This window comes from Tachypleus tridentatus, chromosome 1 (genome assembly GCF_004210375.1).
Source record: "Tachypleus tridentatus isolate NWPU-2018 chromosome 1, ASM421037v1, whole genome shotgun sequence".
Taxonomy (NCBI): Eukaryota; Metazoa; Arthropoda; class Merostomata; order Xiphosura; family Limulidae; genus Tachypleus; species Tachypleus tridentatus.
This window is the reverse complement of record NC_134825.1, coordinates 60,123,896-60,146,718: the sequence shown is the minus strand read 5'-3', so window position 1 is coordinate 60,146,718 and position 22,823 is coordinate 60,123,896.

Genomic DNA, 22,823 nt, shown 5'->3' with positions numbered 1-22,823 from the left:
AACCTAAAGCCGCCAAGGCTTTGGAAACAGTATATCTTCTGTAGTATAATTTGCTTAGCTCTTGGTGATATCGAGACTTTCAAAACTTCATATTGTTCACCAATGACACATTGATATTAATATCTATATGGATATAATAAAAGGAAATACTCGCATGGAACAAGTTATCTTGCAATGTGAAGACGTAATCAAACGTAGTTGAACAATATATTTGGTAACCTTAGTAAAATAGCATTCAGCGCTTTATTTTCAGACAACCTTTATCTTCTTGTCCTGTCAGTAATTGTTTCTCATTGTCAACTACGGCGTGGACAATGAAGAAGTAACTGTAGGCCATAGTGATCAGATGAAGGAAGTAAACAGTTATTCCATTGATGATGGCGTAAGTATCGATGACCAGTCTTTGGTAAGATAATCTACAGTACAGCTTGTAAAGTTATCTTCATAGACATACAGTTTTGGCCAAACTATTTGAATGTTTTGTAACAAGTAAGATAATTCTTATTAGGATGGAATAAATGTACACTTAGAGCTATCAAACTAAAAAAAAATGTTATATTAAACATCTATGTATATATAATTTGTATAATGGAACAGGTTATATGGACATAATGAACGATTTATTAGAACAGCAAACAGTTTTATCAGACAGCTGTAGAAAAATGTATAATTCAGCATTTCATCTTTCTCAACATAACCGTACCAAAACGTATATCATGAAAAATAAAGCATCAGATTATAATAAATAGTGTCTGTAACATTGTGTCAATTGATATGTCCTATGTCGATGTGGTTACTGATGTAATCCGCCATGATTTCATCTCAATTTACACTAGAAGGAGCTGCAACTCAGCTACAGTATCTGGTTTAGTGTCGTGGAAATAACTTTGTGTTTCAGAATGACAATGCCACTGCACACAATGTACATATTGTATAGGATTATTTCGACTAGAAGGATATTAGAAGATTACCATGATCAGCGAATTATTGAGAACTGTTAAGCAATCTACTAATATCCTTCTAGTCGAAAATATCATATATGATATATATACTGTGGGCAGTGGCATTGTCATTCTGAAACACAAAGTTGTTTCCAAACCCTGCCCTTGTATAAGACAGAAATATCCTCTTCATATGATGCTCCTCGAAGCGTCATAGAGGATATGAAGAGTATTTTGCCCCCTTAATGAGTAGCTGCCCAAGCATGTACTGTACCACTGCATGTGTGTTGCCTATGGGAATGGTAGTCTTTTCTCATCTGTTTCTCAAGCAAACAACGAACGTGAATTCTACCACAAGCATTAACAAGCCAGAAACAGGACACATCTAAAAAGATAACATGTTGCTAATGTCCTAACGGTAAGTTGGCATGCTGTCTTGCCCATGTTGATGTGCAAGACCTCTTTGGGTCTTGACTTGTTAACTTGACCAAAACAGAGTCATCTCGGACAAACGAATAATATGACGCCCTATAACTTCTAGCACGTGACGAAGCACGAACCTACAACAAGTACAGAGAATACTGTTCGAACAAAGAGCTGATCTGTTTAAAAAAAAAGTGCCACACGAAGAGAGCTCCTTTTTATACAAAACGGGTATGTTTGTATGTTTTGACAAACAAGTACTTTGAACATCTAGTACAGACCGGAATAACAACTCGTGCATGTTTGTCTGGTCATACTCTTTCTTCTCTATTATTTAGCAAGGGCATTTACTCAAGAATTACACCATGCATGTAGACAATAACAGCAATATAGAACAGTATGAAAACATTTTGGTTAAATTTGTACCTGAATAAGATAGCTTGATTCGCTTATTTCAAAAATGTTTTAAAAAGTTAAGTTGAAATATGATCTTTCATACTTTATAAAAATCTCAGATTTCTCGCTATTGAATAAAAATTTATGGAGGATATTGTATTTAAGAGTTAACTCAAAACCAAGTCAAGACAACCTTAAGATAATTCCAAATACCTACATAGTGGTTCTTAATAAAAAATTTACATGCATCTGATATATACTGTTCTTCAATGATGTCTTCCATGGGAGAGTTCACCAACAACAAAATGGATGGCCGAATGGTACAGTGTGACTATGACATTGAAATTAGCGCTGGCAAAAGATATGTAACCCTAATTATCTAACACTATTGAGGGTTTAGGACCTGTACTTTCATAAAATGAAACAATTGGAGTGAAGCTTTCAGATATCTTGCAATTACTGAGAAAGATGCTTATTTCTTAAATTTTGTGCTTAGTTAAGCTCTCTTGCTTTTTCAAAGCATTCGCAGTAATAATTTTGACGTCGATAAATATTTCATATCTCAAAAATTATTAAATATGACATTTTTCCAGAATCGTCTTTCAAAAATTATCTTTATTTTGTGTCATTCTATTCAAAGTGTAGTGGTAAGAGTTATTTCTTAGTTTCTATTAATCTTGGTTTAATTATCTAAATTTTTCAATAAATCTTATAATGCATTTTAAGTTTCGCAGTTTTTATGTTCATAAATATATTTATCTAAATTCTAATTAAACTTTGGGCATAGCTATGCATTTCATTGCCCACCAATATCGTTCATCTTGTAAGCAGCTGTCTCAATCATGATATCCACCGTTATCTTCAATGACAGTTAACTTGTATATGTTAAATGACTATGTATCTTCTGAATAACTTTGTCATTGCTTGTCACACACTGTCTACCTAATACGACTTTTAGCAAGATAAAACATCTAGTAAAACACGACCTTAAGAAACTTGTAAGGAATCTTCGTGAATGATTTGTCATGTCGAACGAAGTAAATCCTTATCAACTTAAAAGGCTTCTGTCAAGCCTTTCAACTTTAAGATGCCCTGTTCAGATTTATATTCTTTCCTCCATTGATTTCACACTTTTATTTTCTTCAAAACTCTCATTCTATTCACTATTTTATTTTCTTTGATTTTTATTAAACTGAATTTTTCAGCTTTGGACTGCGCAGAACCAAAGATAAGTTGTAAGAATGTGTCATGTCTTGAAAAGATACATTAACAAAATTTAAATAAATTAATAAACTGTGGACAGTACGAAACTTATATATAATTAACGAAAAAGGTAAAATCTACACAACTTAGTAAGCTAGATTTATTTATGTGTATCCTCAATAACATTGGTAAAACATTCTGTTTTGTATTCATTCTCTATCGAATTTAGGGTTAACGTCTGTGTATTCAGTAGGCAGGGAAACCAAGTTATCTTAAGATAATACAAAAAAATAAAGAATACACGTATTTCTGTACAGTTAGCATGATAATTAGTAATTTTGAGTGCAATAAACAAAAGTAGAGATAAAACGTTTCTGTGGAAAGCGTGCAGGAAAATAAAAATAATTATTCTAAAAGTATAGTAGATAACAGAGAAGATAAACATATCTGTTTTCGGTTGCCAACATTATAATCAATGTGATATGAATTTAGTGGAGAATGAAGTATAGCTGGTGACATTTTTGGTTAACAAGAAAAGAAAAATGAGGCTGAAGGGAGCAAAACGCGAGATTGAAAAACCTCATATTGTATGTATGAGCAAACCTTTGAGACGTCATAAAGATCGCCTTCCACACTTACAAAACCATTCGTATACAGAACCATTTCTAAGTATTTCCTTCTGCCAATTTTCTGAGTATTTTGAAAAACAAAAATTTGAGAAAAGAGTTAATAGTTTGTTAAGGGAACGAAACATTAACACTGGCGTGTTTCAACTCAAAATGGAGCAGATATAAGCAAAGTGAAAATTAAGACAATTAACATGTAGAAAAATAACTTGACTAAAACATTTGTTTCTCATATTGTTTTCATGTTCCCCAAAACAATTTAACTCTATTTATCCCTGATTACACACGTTACTCAAGTAATGCTACAGTTAATACAATATGCAGTCAACTTGTTATGGAAGTTTAGAGGAAAAGTTCGAGGTTCAAAATAGCGAACAATGGAAAGTATTTAACTGTCTTTGTTATGAGAAAAATATTCTTAACACATAAAAGTAGAAAACATACAAATAGATTATTGTGCAGTAGATAGACACAAAATTAAAACTACTTTAAACATTTAGTTGGGAAATAAAATTATTAGAATAACGAGAAAATATTAGAAAAAAATATAGATTTCTCTGTATGTAGTTAGGGTAGAGAATGATAAAATTAGTGTGCAGAACGTAAAGAAGGGAAGACAGATTCGTCTGTATATAGTTAAGGAAGAGAATGATGAAATTAGTGTACAAAACGTAAAGAAGGGAAGACAGATTCGTCTGTATATAGTTAAGGAAGAGAATGATGAAATTAGTGTACAGAACGTAAAGAAGGGAAGACAGATTCGTCTGTATATAGTTAGGGAAGAGAATGATGAAATTAGTGTACAGAACGTAAAAAATACAAGATAGATTCCTCCAGCGTATCCTAAACTTTCTCGGTTCACAGCGTTCTTAGTGTCTCAGCAATTTTTTACGGTGCCCCAAGACAAAAAGAAAAATCTAACAGTTCCGTTTATTAAATAGTTAGGTCCAAACAACTTAATACTTAATAGGTATTTATATCCTAACAACTTAGTAACCGTTTGAAAGAATAATACACGTAAATTGAAAGTAAAAACAATATAGTTATTTCATTTTTAAGTAGTAACTACAATTACTAATAGGATGTGTTCACCTGTTGGTCACTGCACAGCTTTTTAAACTTTGGAATCAAATTGGACACCGACACCCTCATTTCCTGTTTCACATTGATTTTCGCGTAGTATTTGCTTTTTATCACAGCAACCGCTGAAAACACAGCTTCACAGAGATATAGTGTCGTAAATGCAATTAGGTTTAGCACTTAGCAGCGGATATTCATCTTTTACTGATATCCAAAACTCATTTAGTTCCATGCTGCCAATTTTTTTTTTTAAAGTGTTGTCACAAGACAGTTCAATGAAATTTTTCTTTTTACAGAGGTAAATTTAAATGTGGCCTTAGCCTTGAATGGATCTTGGATCCATGCAAACTTTTTCATATCTTCTAGAAATTTCAAACCAGTCACTGAGCTGTGTTAGGTGCCCCTCAAAAACACAACTCTATTGCTCTGTAACCTAGACGTTTTACAGTTTCTTTTCACGTATACTCTATTGTTTCATTAGCTTAGGCGTTTGACAATTCTTGTTAAATACAGTTTCTTAATTTACATACACTAACAGATCAAATCCTGGTATATAAAGATAGAATTATAATTTTACAGACTGTGATTTGAAACCTATAATGGAAGACCATCCAATTGGAATGTAATGAAAATCTTCAGTTTTTAAAGATGGCGATAAAACGCGTATATTTAATGATATAAACTATTATTTTTGTAATCACAGTGATACAAAGAACACTCTATGAATGATATTTTTCATTCATTTAGAATGATTTTATGTTTTTTTTTATTATTTAACAAGACCTGTTGTAACTTTTGCTGTTCGTTTTGTTTTGTGAATTTCGAAGGCTGTCTGCAATAGCAGTCCCGAATTGAACAGTGATAGACTAGAGAGAAGGCAGATAGTAAATATTTCCTATCGCCAACTCTTACGCTACCCTTTTCACAAACGAAAAGTGGAATTGACCGTAAAATTATATCGTCTCTAGGGCTGAAAGGGCAAGTATGTTTGATGATTACGATTCGAATGACATAGACACCATGACAAGCCATTAGCGTTTCTTTGTTTAGTTGGTGTATTTAATACTTTGACACCTTTTAATTTTTTATCCATTCTTCACATAAATACTTGTACTCTCATCATTGTTATTAATCTTTATTATGAATTATTATCTGAGATATATAATCATGACTGAACGTTCAAGACCATTATGTATATGATATATATTTTTTTTATTTACCTGTGTTTTTTTTAAATTTCACACAAAACTACACAAGGGCTGTCTGCGCTAACCGTCCCTAATTTAGCAGTGTAGGGCTAGAGGGAAGGCAGCTAGTTATCACTACTAACCGCCAACTCTTGGACTACTATTGTACCAACATCACATTATAACACCCCCACGGCTGAAAGGGCGAGCATGTTTTGTGTGACGGGGATTTGAAACCTCTACCCTCATTTTACGAGTCGAGAACCCTAACCACTTGGCCGTGCTAGGCCTAGCATGGGAACGAAACTACTCTTCGGTATTCCACTTTTACATTTTTAATATGTTATTGTTAATTTGTCAAAAAAATTATTGCTGTTATTTTTATATTTATATTTTAAGAAGGCAGCCCTTTTTCATACAAGTCTATGAAATTTTTAAAATCACGTGTGTAGTAACCAAATTAATCTCATTAAAAGTTATTCGTACATTTTATCCTAACCACATACACATAGGTCAAAGCTATTTAATAATACATCATTAATGAGGGTGTGACAAATGTAAAGAAGTATCATATTTTACTTTTCCCTAACTTAAAAAAATAATATATCTTTTTTAAGCAAATTCTTCAAACCGTTTGTGCAGGAGTTTTGCAGTTCATTAGCGTCCACGTGAAGATTATTTGTTTGTTTATAATTAATCACAAACCTACACAATGGGCTATCTGTGCTCTGCCACTGGGGAGCCGTGAAGATGAAACGAACAGTCTTAAATCTGTAAAAATTATTACCTAGAGCTAGGGTTAAGTATTACAGTGACGATTTTATAAAACTAAAGACTTAAGTTGCTTGATCACATTTTCCGTCATCATTCTTATATACATTTGCCCTTTTTGGATATGTATACCTGAGAAACCAGACAGATGGACCCAACTTAGATGCCAGGTGGTACCAGTTGCAAACTCTTTCTTTGTTAACCTGAAGATGACCTAAGAAAGCCAAAACGTTGTTCTCTGCTTTATTTTAGCAATAGTGTTACTATCCATACCAGCCGTCCTGAGATACAGTACCAGTAAAACCCCAGCATTTTAGTTGTTTTGTGGACGAATGAAAACTTTTTGTTACTCTTTGCTACACACGTGCACTTCAGTCTTAATCAGATCTCCATATCAATCTATTGAAGATCAGTGAACCTAAGTATCACGTGTGTGTAAAGTCGACTCATGGGAAAATTAATAGTAAAATATATAAAGGTTTGCGTATCTCAAGTAGATTTCTTGTCATCGCGAATATGAAGGTTTCTCACCTGTGTCTAGTGTTTATGTTTCTTTATTTTTTCAAATTTATCTACTGATGGCTGAAGAGTATTCATTATAATAACATTTACATGCGGATTAAACTGCAGAACTGTATCTAAAAATAAAATATGAAAATGATTTACCCATTTCTAACTCTCATTGCACGCCTGAAATATCATTGAAATATAATTTTTTTCAATTTAGTTTTTACATAACTTTCAAACTTGATAAATTTAGGATTTGGAATTTTTAATTAACTCACTCGGTCTTAATATTGTCCTTTAAAATCTAGCTCCTTGGGCGCTCCAGTAATATCGAAAGCTTATAACACTAAAATTGGGAATTCGATTCTAGAGATAGGCACGTAACAAATATTCATCCCATAGTGCAGCTTTGCTTTTAACAATAAACTGACTTTGAATTTTCCCCCTTAAAATCGAGTTTTGATACTCTCAATGGGAAGAACACGGGTATCTCCTTGTGTTGTTTTGTACTTGACTACAAAACACCCAAACATTAAAATCATGTTAAATATGCTTCATAAAAATTAGGTAATATAATTAATTTATTTCTATCACTTCTGGAAGCTTTGCTCAAATGTAGAAGTTGAGTACGTTATATTAAAATGATGTTGAAGCCTTACTGCATCGTAACAATCTATGTCAACACTTCCAGTCATGATCTATCTGACGACAGTGCATCTAGACAATAGCTCTGCAGCAAAGTTTTCGTTGGTAACGTCTCCAAAGTGAGGTGCTCATTTCCAAACATATATCTCCCCTTTTTGTTTTCCATAATGCATCTACGTAGAAGTACAATTGTTACCCAGCACCCATTTTAACTCCATTATTGCACAGAAATTCAGAGCCACTTAGAATATCCTACAGATAGACTAGTAAGTCTTCCTATTGAATAGCACAAATATTTATTTCACTCTCCGAATATTGGAGTAGGCGATTATTGAACTTATATATAATGGAAACAACTTTTGTAAACGTGACTTATGTCTGATTTTCCACATGAAGATCCTCTCTATTATGTGGCATGCGAGGGATGGTTGACCTTTTTTCTGATTCGGTATTCGTGAATCCTTACCTGTTACAAGATGTTGCACTTTTGTTTCCTTACGACGGTCAGAGCACGATTTATTACAGGTCTTTCTTGATAGTCTTACTATCCAAAGAGATATCTTCGTCTTAAGAATTCTAAATCTGACAATACCTTTAGTATCTGACTGAATGAATATTCTACATTATAAAGAACTGCTGTATACCCTTCCTATAAGCAGTCCGTTTTCGGTGATGCCTTACATACGAAAGGACAAAGAACGCCTTTTCGCCACGACATTATATTAGCTGCAGTTGTCATGTGGTTTACTATTTTGCATTTTCAAAATTATTTTAATATAATAGAGCTAGGGAGAAGGGTTTGAATCTGTATTATACGAAAAATAATATTCCCATTTAGTCTGTAGGTGGATTATGAGAATGACAGTCAATCCGTTCTCTCTGTCCAGTAGTTTAAAATTTAGGGAGGGAAGCAAGTAGCATTAGTAACTTTACCATAAATACAAAGCATGTCTGCGGACTCCCACCGTTAGAAATCCTATTTCGATACTCGAGATGGGTAGTGCACAGATAGGCCATTGTGTATCTTTGTGTTTGTTTAGTTCCAAATAATCACTCAATAAGTAAATAAATACAAGTAGAGTATTTTGTTTAAAATATCATTTAATGAAATTCTAGTATAATAATCAGCTGCGCCATCTATTGATAAATAATATTAAATATAATTCGATGCACAAAAGTATTAACACTTTGCAAGGATAGATGGCACTAAAATCATATTGTAATTTTAGAATGGGTATGTTTTAATGATAAAGATTTGAATAAAGTAAATTTTTATATATTTTATAAGTATTATACATGTCATATCTTTTTACCTTTAAAACCATAAAATGAAACTTTATGGTTTTCAGAAGTATATACATTTCAATGGGTTGTTAGTTTACTTTCTCTTAAATTATTTAGTGAAATGATACCGGAATAACTCCAGCTTCAGCGAAGTTGAGAAATATAATCTTTTCTCGCTACTCTTAGAATATAAATAAAAATATATAATAAAAACTGGGATGTTCGAAGTTTTGGAAGAAAAAACTGGATGATGTGTGTCTGTTTTTTAGCCGTTAACTAATAGAGTTTGAGGTGTAACTGCATGACATTTTAGACCTAAAGCTGCTGAATGAAGAATAAACTTTTTCTTTTTTGTAGAATCGTTAAACAATGAACAAGTTTGCGAACTGAAAATGTGACTTTCGAGAAAATTACTTTTCTTTAAAGGTTTAAGTCATAGGGCGAGAAGAGAATTTGCACATTTTGTGTTAAAGAAGTCTAGTTAGCACCAAAGCACGGGTAACTTTGATTAATATTTATTTGCCTGTAATCATTCAAGAATGGCCTGTTTACCAATACGTCATCTAAATTCGAACAAGAAGGAGTCTGCGAAGTTTTGAAGCTTGTACGTAACCTAATGACTGAGGAAAAATCTTTTTCAAGCTAATAATAAGAAAATTAAAATTGAACCCTTAAATATCAGCAAATATACATAAAGGTCACTGTGATACTCTTTTAACTAATAAGTTTACAAAGAAATCATGTGAATCTGACTTCATTAATTTCAATCATTTGTTCCTGTTTCCGTTTTACCCATTCATATTTTAGTAGAAAACTCTATCTAACAACAACCCAAACTGAAAGGGTTTACATCGAAGCATTTTGCCTCGTTTTCTTATTTTGTATTCACGTGTCTACATAAACATTAGATATTGAAACTAATGGAACGGTAAACAACGCTACCTCGACAAGTTCATCGATAAAATTAATAGTTTCTCTTTTTCTTTCAGATTGTTATATTAAAATTTCGTTAAATGATAATGAACAATTATGGGAAAGCCTCCAGTAAAGTTGCTTTCTATTAACGTAGTACTGAATTTGACTGTTCAGGTTGATGAAGCCGTTAAAAAATTGCCCTAATTTAAACATTCCATGCTGAGTTAACAAAATATTTAAATTTAAACACTATTCAACGGTAGGAGGTGCAATTATAAATAATTAGTCTCCTAGTACAATTTTTTATCAATCTAAGCTACACATTAACACTGAAACACATGGTCAGATACTTAGATCTCATAGTCTTAGTTATAATCTATTACTGATAAATTTGGTGACATTTTGCGAATGTGTAGCTATGTACAACGTTTTCAGACACTTACGATTACTAAGCCTACGATGAACTACTTCATTAAATGACACTTTTATAGTGATATAACTGTGTTTGGTGCGTTTTCTAACCCGATCTTACAGATGTAAGGCCCGACATGGCCAAGCGCGTAAGGCGTGCGAGTCGTAATCCGAGGGTCGCGGGTTCGCGCCCGCGTCGCGCTTAACATGCTCGCCCTCCCAGCCGTGGGGGCGTAATAATGTAATGAACGGTCAATCCCACTATTCGTTGGTAAATTACACTGCTAAATTAGGGACGGCTACTGCATATAGCCCTCGAGTAGCTTCATGAAATTCAAAAACAAAAGAAACAACCTACAGATGTAGTCAGGTATGTATTGATATAATTGTGTTGATGTTATATCCATATCGTTGAGTTTGGATCGTTATATATAAGTGGACCTCTACAGTTAATAAATATATATTTACGTTGTGATACACTATGGTATTGTGCTATTCTCATTAGTTAAAACATAATTTTTTCTAGTTTTCTATTTTGTTTTAGTTCAGTTTGAAGGTAGGATATTTCTCACGTAAACAACACTATTCATATTTATTATTACTGTGCAAGGGGCTGATCACACAAAAGGTGTAGAGACATTAGCAGCAAACAGCAGCTGCTGTTGCTTCAACTATGGAAACCAATAATTCTAATGGTGTTGAAACTCTCACTTTTTATTTTTGTAAGTATTTTGATAATGACGCACGGCTTTCCAGCCTCATGTTCAATATGCAGAATGGCTAATTAATTTCTCTCCTGAGAAAAAGCCTCGACACAAGCAGAATTCATATGACCGAGGACTATCAGGGTGTTGTTACACAGCCTTTGGTATCCAAACCCGAGTGTATCAGTATCCCACGGTATGTTCAAAGCCATTCTCAGGCGTTTCAGAGAAAGTTTTTGTGTTGCAATTGGTGGACGACGTCCATCAATAGAAGATATTTTCTAACCAATAGAGACAATGCATTTGTAAGGAGAAAGTGTGAATAAAGAAGCAATATACAGCCTCTCTGGGGTAGAAAACATATTACCTAGGCCACCACATATTATGTGGTGACCCTGGTCGTGCAAAGCAATAGATAAGTTAGTCCTTTTAATTTCCATTATGAAACCTTGAGGTCAGGAGATAACACTCACACGTTTAGGGCTCTCAGCACCATCCTACTCCACCACACCTTCATACAACTGTCTAACTGATTCCAGGCCACTATTACATCAAGGAGAGGGTCACACCCAAATCGTGAATAAATGGGGTAAAGGTAAAACAGATCACACTCTCAATGTTTAAGGGTGTGGACAAGAAAGTTTGTTTAGAAACAAATAATGTAATGCCTATTCTTGAGCTAAGAGGAACCTGCTCTCAATGCCACTGAATACTTGATGGAATCATAGCTTTGAAATAGAGGCACATTTGTGGCTCAGTTATGCCAAAGTTTAAAATTCAAAGGAAAGACCTGTCTGAAACCATGAGTGTTTTTTCTGTGCCATTTGCATCAAGAAGCATATCTTGCAATGAAGTCTACACATCATGATTATACAATTGTCGAAACGTATGTCGAAAGGTTAATGAGCAAGGCTTTGAAGCGCTATTTGAGAGTGTGAGATGTATGCATCCTAACGCAGGTGATATTCATAGCAATGAGGTTTCAGAAGTTAACCTTATATAAATTACAGGAAAAAAGAAAACCAACAACAGCAATCACAATAGAAACCTCTAACACGGGACATCCTACTCAGTCTTGAGTCAACTGAGCTCGAATTTTCACAAAGGCGTTTCCACAGTGACTGTCCTAAGTATTCTGGCTTCTATGATATTTATATCACAGCCAATACAGATGATGACTCTACCTAGACATCATCCCCAAAGGAAGTCAGAGCCTCTGTTTCGGTTGCTGGAACACTTCTGTACAAATTGCTAATATTATACTGGTCAGAAAGGTAAATGTTACACTCCATCCTGGCTGATCACACAAAAGGTGTAGAGAGGTTAGCAGCAAGCTGTAGCTGCTGTTGCTTCAACTATGGAAACCAATAACTCTAATGGTGTTGAAACTCTCACTTTTCATTTTTATAAGTTTTTTTTTTCCAACAAGATGTATAGACAACATTTTGCAACAATCACTCGATTATCGCAGTTTAAAACAGTTGATGTTATTAGAAGCATCAATAGACCATCAATAGATTACATAATTGAATAATTTTGCTACAAGTTGAAAATCTCTGTTGGAAGGCATTGTGAGTTTTCTTTCCAAGGTATCTTGTTATATTTGACAGCAAAATGATCGTTTGATGTTTCACAAAATCACTTTCCTTACCTGAATAGTGGCTGATGTCCAGAACAGATCACGAGTACCTCGTTACTTAACAGTAACTTGTCAGTTATTATAAAAATGGCACACAAGCCAGAGGTGGTCCACCACAGGCACTAGAGTATGTGATGATATGTAAATGTGTTTTATAAAAGACGTGTTTAATGTGTGAACTTAGTGTGCTAATTTCTAAATGGTTATTATAGATTAAGATTGTCCGCAGTGAGAATGGTTCCTTGACTCAGTTAGCTTTAAAGTAGTTATATTTTAACGTATGTTCTTGGTGTTGTTGTTTTCTGTGTGTGTATTTTATTATTATCCTCATTAAAAGGATATGTTGCACTGTTTCATCATTAAAATATATTTTCTAATTTTTTATACTGCATATGGTGTTAGGTACTCCTTTCTCAAAGGGTAGTACTTTATTTATTAAATGGCTTTTCATTTATGTTCAGTTTATCTCTAGTATAAATTTGTTCCGTTTTATCGTAGTTTAAAGCTTTTTTTTTTTGTAAACGAGTTTGAGTGTTGAACGCAGAGGAGTCATTTTGATCTCTTGATTGGGTTTTTAGCTTTAAGTTAGGGATAATCAAGTCTTCTTGAATTTAAAGAAAAGAGGAGAAATGTGCTACAGAACATTATCCATTTATCATCTCTCTTACTTAATAAATACATTTTACGAAAATCCTCTTTTCTTTAAGTTCAGTTTGAAAACAAAACATTGCTTGCAGTTCAACTTGTTTTTATTATAATTGTGTTGTGTCGCAAAAATCTTACTTATCGCTCATTAAACCTGTTTTTGTGCAGGAAATAAAAATGTCTCTACAATCAAGATAGACGGATGTCTTTTTCATTGGTCCAGCAAGAATAATTGAAAGTCACGTGAGTGAGGTGTGAGCCATGAGTAGCCTTGTTTTATTCTGTGGTTAAAGGTCAGACACTCAAACTTGTCTTGAAATTTTATATGTTAACAATACAGAATATTTTTTGCGATTTACAACTATCTTAAACTTTAATATCTGAATTATAGAAGATATTAATTTTAACTTCTAGCTTTTTTTTATTTTGGAATATTGGGGATTATCTTGAACTGGTGATAGAGAACTGATAAAGATTCTCTCACATTAACATTATACTGGTTCCATACTTGCCCTATGTTTTTTATTATGACTGTGTTTTCTTGATAATAATGATTTTGATTATGTATTTTTATTTCCTCCCTTTCTATGAAGTCAGTATAAACCCATACTTTGTAGTAAAGTATTCGTGAGATGTTCAGTTCTGTAGGTCTTGCTCATTTATTCTAAATAGAATCTGTGTAACTGTGAACACCATACTGCAAAGATGGATTAAAGGGAACATGTGAAATCGTGGAAACTTGTGTTCCATAACAAGGGATCATAGTTTCGTGGTTTTATAAATAAGGTCGTGTTGAAATCCTTGTACGGATACGGTTGTAAGTTACTATTTAAGAGACATGTATACGTTAACAAAATTCCATTCCTTAATGTAATTTGTCTTGAAAGGTCTTAATACGTTTAACACTGAATTTGTTAAAAATCCCTCTTCAATAAACAGATCAAAACGATATCGCATAAATAATTGCGAAGATTCAGTGATTTTCTCAATATAATTGGACAGATTGAAAATGAGAATAAATGTAAAAAAGTTAACTTTATTATCCTTCAAGCAGGTCTTTAAAGTTTTACATTTAGAAAGACGGTTGTTGTTGTTTTGAATTAAGCACATAGCTACACAATATGTTATCTGTGTTCTGCCCACCACGGGTATCGAAAACTGGTTTTTAGCGTTGTAAGTCCGCAGACATGCCGCTGAGCCACTGGGGGGGATCTAGAAAAACGGGGTAAATAATACAAGTAACTACAACTATGAATCCACTTCCTTTTCATATAAAGTGTAATATCCACTCTTCTCTGTAACCATAGGAGTTTAATATAATTGATTACAAAATATTTATTTCTATTCAAATTTTTGTTAATAGGCTTCATGATTATTCAACTTAAGGAAAACATACTTATTTATTTAAAATAGTCTATATAAAATACAGTACTGTTTTGTCCACTCTTTCAACTTACTCAGAGCTCATTTCACCTGAGAATAATGGTTATCGTTGAAATGCTCTACACTGGTATTTTTTCTGTGATCCAAAAGATTTTAGAATTTTTTAAGCCACACACAGACTATCTGTGCATATATTCCAACACTATTTTTCTGGATTTGGCATGGCCTGATGGTTAAAGTGTTCGAGCCCATATCTGGGCTCACGAGTCAGAATTCTCTCACCAAGTATGTTCGCCCTTTTAGTCATATGGACATTATAACGTGAAATTAGATCCCACTTTCCGTTGATAACAGAGTAACCTAAGAGTAGACAATCGTTTGTGTTGACTAGAAGTCTTCCTCTAGTCTATCACTTCTAAATTAAGGTCAGAGCAAATAACTCATGAGTACTTTTGCGCAAAATTTCAAAAACAAACGAACAACAATTATTTTGCCCTGATAGACTAAAAGAGAGTAGTATTTCATCATCACTGTTATATCACACACAGTGGTTTAGAACGTGGAACATGAATCCTCAGAATTCTAGTAAACCATAACTGTTACATTAAAAAATCCCCATCAAGAATCGTTAGTAGAAGCAAGGTTAAACCATTTTCAATAATTAACTCTAGATTTAGTGACAAAAAATCTAAAATTTTTTAACAAGTGGCGTGAAAGTATTCTTTACGCTTTGTTTTTAAATCCATCTTTTTGACTAAATGTGTGTGTATGTTTTCTTAAAGCCACATCGGGCTATCTGTTGAGCCCACCCAGGGGAATCGAACGCCTGATTTTAGCGTTGTAAATCCGAAGACATACTGCTGTACTAGCGTGGGGCGTTCTCTTTGACTAAAGTCTTTTATTTAGTCTTCCGTTTTAATTCACCCCTCTAGATTTCAACATCGTACCATCAAGATTAAAAGTCCTAATACCCTTTGTTAGCTTTTACGAAAATTTTACAGAATTAACTTTTACAAAATGGATATTACCATTAGAATCTTTCGTTTTTTGACTGTTCTTGTTTATTGTGGAATTAGAATTTAAAAAATGATATCTTTAAGTTTGTTTTCTTATAGAGTTTCACCCACCAATCTTCTAATTGCTTAATGGACAAAACCAACTGACTTTGACAAATATCCTTGCTTTGGAATTATTCTTTCCCACACTAACTTTCCTAATATTCAATCATGGTATCAAAAAGATCCTATTTTTGTCCATTTTTAATGGATTTATCGTCTTTAAGTCCCTACAGTTTCTGTAGCATTTTAGTATTTCATCTAACAGTTTCAGGTCTAATTTGTTCCACGATTTCTCGTTCTTTACATGATTACGAACCTTTGCCTAAAGCAAGACTTCCACCGTAACAAGGCTTACTGTACTGACAAATTTTCTTCAGACTTTTCGCTGTAAGTGGACATCATTTTTCAAAGCTCTGTTTAAGCAAATTTCGCGTAAATCTTCTACACATAGTTAGTGACTTCCTGGTAAGTTAGGTATATGAATGTCATAAACGTACAATAACCTTACATGATGATTAAATACCACAACGATTACACTTTGGGACTGATACATACTTGTCCATGATTCTGTTTTAGTTTTTTTCTCGGATTACGAGTCGAGTGCCTTAACCACCTGGCTATGCCGGGGCGGATATCAGTTAAAAATATTATATAACACTCGCTCTTTGTCAAACAAAAGATCAAAGCTTATTGAAAGCGATGCTCGAAAAGTACTTCTAAAATGTTCTTTTCTGGCTTTAACCATGTTTTTAAAGTGAAAGTCACTACTTACTATATTTTTATTTAATATCAATATGTTTTACTGGGTATTCATTTTATTAAAATTAATTTTGTTCTGCATCTCTTTATAAGTAGTTGAGCACAAAGCTACACAACAGGCAATCCGTACTGTTTCCGCCAGAGGTATTATATTTGTTTTTTTAATTTCGCGCAAAACTACACACGCGCTATCTTCGCTAGCTGTCCCTAATTTAGTAGTGTGAAACTAGAGGGAAGGCAGCTAGTCATCACTAGCCACCGCCAACTCTTGGGCTACTCTTTTACCAACGAATAGTGGGATTGACCGTCACATTATCACGCCACCACGGCATGTTTGGTGCGACTGGGATTCGAAACTGCGACTCTCCGATTACGAGTCGAACACCTTAATCCACCTGGCCATGCTGGGCCGGGGTATTATAATTCGCTTGTTAGAGCTATAAGCTTTCAGACTTGCCGCTGAGTCACAGGGTAGTCTTTTCTTTCAGGAATATTAACTGTATGACTGATGAATCTAAACCATTAGTTATCTTTCTTTCAATGGCGATTCTTGTTTACAACAGTTAGAAAGGGGGGAGATAAATGGTTTTGCAATGCTATGTTTATTTTTAAGTCGTACATTTTATTTCTTTCCACATATCACGTTTGTACAAGTTTATCTTTGTTTATAAAAAACGAAAACATTTTCCTTTTTGCTGGTGACCATTATCACAGACTTAAACAATGCATGTAATGTTTTCCTTGAGTTTGAAACACGTTCTGTGTTCATTACAAAGTCCGTGATCGAAATACTTTACGACGAATACATTCTCAGTTTAATATCTTATAAAAATATTTCTATCTACGTGCAATGTTTTTGTAATATTACGAGTTATATAGGCTGGGCTTATAAAGCAAGGGGGCCTGGCATGGCCTAGCGCGTATGGCGTGCGACTCGTGATCCGAGGGTCGCGGGTTCGCGCCCGCGTCGCGCTAAACACACTCGCCCTCCCAGCCGTGGAGGCGTTATAATGTGACGGTCAATCCCACTATTCGTTGGTAAAAGAGTAGCCCAAGAGTTGGCGGTGGGTGGTGATGACTAGCTGCCTTTCCTCTAGTCTTACACTGCTAAATTAGGGACGGCTAGCACAGATAGCCCTCGAGTAGCTTTGTGCAAAATTCCAAAAACAAACAAAGAAACATAAAGAAAGGGGGAAGTAATAGTTCTGTGCACGATAGTATGAAGGATACCGTCCTGTTGGGCTTATACGTTATACGTAGAAAGAAAACAAAAACCAACACAATGGCGCCTATACAGAAGTTGTGTATCAATCTCTTAAGTTGTGTGTGTGTGTGTGTGATTCACATTTTGTTTGAAATTTGTAAAACTATTATATCCATTTCTTGAAGTGTGACCGTGATGTAAGAGAAACACGCAATATGGAAAGGAATATCTTTACAATATTTATTAAATGTTACAATAGTAGGAATAACATCGTACTGAATCTTACCGCCATGTTGAACTTGTTTATTGGTTATAGTGTTTAATTTCTAGATCCTTTTCACGGGTTTGGAGGATTTTGTTTTAAGAAAATAAAAATTTAAATGTTTTTGAGGCTACTATTTTGGGCTCCAGGGGATTAATGCAGTTGACTACGACAGTCAGAAGTCAATTCGTAACACACACAAAGCAATATTAAAAGCAATTTTATTGTTTCCGCTTTGAGTTTTAAAAACAACAACATTGAAAACAGGTTCCGGAACACAGATCCTGAAAGATGTGGCAGAAATTAATTACTGACTATGTGTGTTTTTGTCCCATTATACGTGATTGTAGACAGGATTGATCAAAACTTTCCTCACTACCTGAATGTTTTTGTTGCTATTTAACGAAACAAATGTGGGTGAAATATAAAGTCCAAATCAGAGTGAGAGATTGTTTATTTGTTTGTTCTTAAAAATAAAACTGCACAAATAATATCTGTGGTATACCCAACACAGGTATTGAAACCCGATGTTTAACGTTATAAGTCTACAAACTTACATCTGTGCTATCGGGAGCAGTAACAACTGAGAACACTCGAGTCATTGTGAAGCTTTTGTATAAAGAACTACGATCGGTTTTCCGACGGAATTTGAACTTTAATTAACTTAGTTAACGGAATCAACATTGTAAGTCTTTGGAAGTTATCTAGGTAATTCATTTTCACTGCAGAGTATGAATAGGTAGGTATGAAATATTATTTTTTTTCCTGAAAATAGGTGGAATAAGTGTGTGTTTTTCTTGTAGCAAAGCCTCACTGGGCTATCTGCTGAGTCCACCAAAGAGAAACGAACCCCTAATTTTAATCCGTGGACTTACCGCTGTACTAGCGGGAACAGGTGGAATAAATAAATCTACAGAAAGCAATTTCTGAGCCTGAACTCTGAAGCCTAATCTATTACATTAACCCCATTTCTAGTAGTATATTAGTGACATTGATTGAGATGAGGTGATAGTTCACAAGTCTTAAAACACACTCTGGATGACCTCTTTGCTGGAAGATGAGTGGCACGGAAGAATTACTTCATCAAACTGGTTCCAAACAACGATGGACAACTGAAAGCTTTTGACTGTAACAAAAATAATATCAACATCTCCTGCAAGGAATTAAAAGTACCATTAATTACTTTAAGTATCAACTGGAGTCAAAGTTAGTTCTTTGTACATTTGTGTTTTTAGATTTTTCTAAATTTTCTGCATCAAGTTTTATACAGTTTTTGTTAGCTACTTCATAAAGTTTTAGTAAAGTTATTTATTTCTATTAAACTAGGGGTTAAAAATAAGTAACTTTATTAAAATTTGATCAGAAACTTTTAGAAGTAGCTAACAAGAATTGCATTATTTTTCAAGTGGGTCTATTGTTATCACGAACTACCTTCACCACAGACGGACTTTATCAAAATACTTTTCTTACCGACGAACTAAACTTTCGAATTAGGGCCTGATTAGTTAAACTTCGGTAAGAAAAATATGTAGATAAAGTCCGTCCGTGGTGAAGTAATTCGTAATGACGAGAAATCCACTTGAAAAGAAAAATGTATCTCGGAACGGGTGGTAGAGATATTAACACGTTTACCAAAATAAAGCAGAGAGCAACGTTTCGACCTTCTTAGGTCATCTCTAAGTTAACAAAGAGAGTTTGCAACTGACAGTTGCTGGACACGTCTTAGGGACTAGAGTATAAACAGGTACGGGATTGTAGGGGGCGTTGCAGTTAGATGTTAGGTTATTAATTAGTACAGGTATAAAGGAACACCTGTAACTTAGTTTAATTTTGGTTTTAGTTGTTGTATAAGTAGGGCTTCTTTGATTTTAAGTTTGGTTATATTTGTTTCTCTACTTATTATCTGGGTGTTTTCTATGGTTAGGCTGTGTTTATTTGATTTCCAGTGTTTGAAAACGTGTAAAGGTGTGTGTTTTTTTCGTGTTTTGCATGGAACTTTCTTTCGTGAAATGTTTTCTTCAGCATGATCCAAGTGAGTGAACAACACTGTTACAGAAACCAAATTTTTCCGCACCAATAATTAATCCGCCACATTCAGATTTATGTTTATCAAGTACTAATGAGTAGTTACGATTAGATGGAGCGAAAATGTATTAACAAATAATATGCTTTGAATCCTTACAAATTGTCAGGGTCAGCATTTTACTAAAACAAAAACGCGATCAATCAAAAAGGAAAGGAGGGGAGGTGACGATGCCCTTTTCAACTACCCTCTAAACTTCACTACCTAAAATACGCTGCCTACAGTTTTGTCTTATAAAGGATAACTTGAACTTTACATGTAAACTCAAAGGCGTTGAATCAATACACACACGTTTCCTTATATATGTGTTATTTATATCATACAATAAGTATTTGACGATTCATCATTCTAGTATATTCTGCCCTTGTGTGTTGTTATGCATAATAAAAGACAGCAAGGAGCTACTTTGCATTTAACTTTTGAATGAACACAAATAGCAGACATGGAACGTTATTAAAGAGATTACCTATTCACAGTGTAACCGCAACTGATCGACTCTTTCTTTCATATACTGCTTTGTTTGTTTCTTAATTTCGCGCAAAGCTACATGAGGGCTATCTGCATGCTTTGGAATTCATCAAAGCTAGCTCTCTGTATTTTTACACTCGTGTCCAGTCATTTATTACCTATTTAGTTCTCTAAACGTACAATAAATAAAAAGTGAGAGTGTGTGTGTGTTTCTTATAGCAAAGCTACATCGGGATATCTGCTGAATCCACCGAAAGGAATCGAATCCCTGATTTTAGCGTTGTAATTCCATAGACTTACCGCTGTCCCAGCGGGGAACTAAAAGTGAGCTAATTTATTATTAGAAATGTGTGGTTCGTGCTTGTAACATGAGGAATGTAGTGGGTGTGATTATACCCCCTGAATTGCACCCAAGTATCAATATAAAATACTTGAGATTTCTAAAGTATTTAAATGCCTTGACAATGCATTATTTTCAGTGAAAAATACAAAATATTTCAAACTGGGTATATACCCCGATCCTAGTGCTTTGGCTTTGCCACTAATTTCCTTTTCCATCAGAAAGTAGTATTTTTCTTTTATAAAGGCTTTTTACTTCGTCCCTATGATTAATTATATTTGATTTAAAATGATTTGAAAATAAGAGCTAACTATTTGTCGTTTCTATAGATTTGCGATAATGAAAGAAACTTGCCTGAAAGGTCTTAAATTTATTATCTTATCGTGACACATTTTACGTCGCTACCTGTCAATCCGAAGAGGAAGAAAATTAATCTCGAAAGTCACGTGGAGAAAAGTTCAAAGTGCACAAGACATGGTCGTAGCCTTTACTTCGTAAAATAAATTGGATAAATTAGAAATAAAAACAAGTAAAAAAGTAAAGAGAAGGAAGCTAAACTGTGTTTGTAAGTAATGTGGGTGAAACTGGGATCAGATAGTATCCTTTACTTACATGTATAGTATTATGTGAATAAAATTATGTTGAAATGTAACAATCGCTAGAGATCGTTCGGAAGGCTGTGAACATGTATTAATAACACAACAATATGCAATTCACTATTTGAAAAGTCAGTGAAATTCAATTTGATATGTGAACGTCGTAAGCACTTCTCTTAACTTTAAATAACTATTGAATAGTGTTAAATCAACTAGTAGTCTTAGCCTTCACAAAGCTAACTTTGAAATAAAACGTGCAATGTACTGAATTTGATAACTGACTGATTAGCAACTCGGTTTGTTAAACTTGAGGAGGTCAGTTTAATAATTTATGACTGCAATTAACTGATGCAACAGAATCTGTGAAACATTTAGCCACTCGTAGCTGATTGGCTTTCAGATTTATATTTAGTATTTATGTAAAAACTACTAAAGCTATCTGCCGCCGTCTCTAATTTAGAAGCACTGACAAGAAAGAAGGCAACCAGCCAGTAGCAACATGCCACCCGCCGTTCACGCCAGAAGTTAAACTTAAAGTGTGGAAAACAGCTCCGGATTCAATAATTCTACCACGGGACCACCTATCGGTTATATAACGAATTAGAGTAGTTTAACATTTCATATTATTTTTCACAATGGTCAACCATTTGGTTTCAACCTGGCCGAAGTAAGTTTTGACATCGATATAAAATGTTGTAAAGGAGATCTCACTCGACTGACTGAATTTGGCCTTGGGGTTAGTGTTTCGGACAATGTATCCGAGGGTCCTTCCTCGGTTCGCATCCTTTTGTCACAAAAATTCCCGCTTTGGGGTTTTCAGAAGTGACAATTAAATATCGTTATTGATAGTCCAAAATTTAGGATCGCTGCTGTTGAACAGCTAATTGCTTTTCCTTTAATCTATTTGTTCAAAATTAGAGACGATTGACGCAGATAGCCCTTGTTTGGTAGTGCGAGAACACTTGAAACAAATTAACTCGTTTATTTTTAGTGAGTTACTTGTTTACAGGGTCTGAAATAATTTGCTCTTCTAAAAGACTAAATTATTATTTTGACGATGAAAGTGTGTAATGAGTGTAGTTGATGTTAACATATCGTAACATAGCTTTGAGAAAAGAACAACAAATCTCAGCACCTCCTCGAAAATAATGTTAGCTTAACATCTTATCGCACACTATTCAATCTGTCAGGAGTATTAACATCTGAAAATCTGTAAGATCTCTGAAAACGATGCTCTTATTTTACCTATAACAATTTTGCTTGTTTTTATTATATAAGATTAGATATTCAATT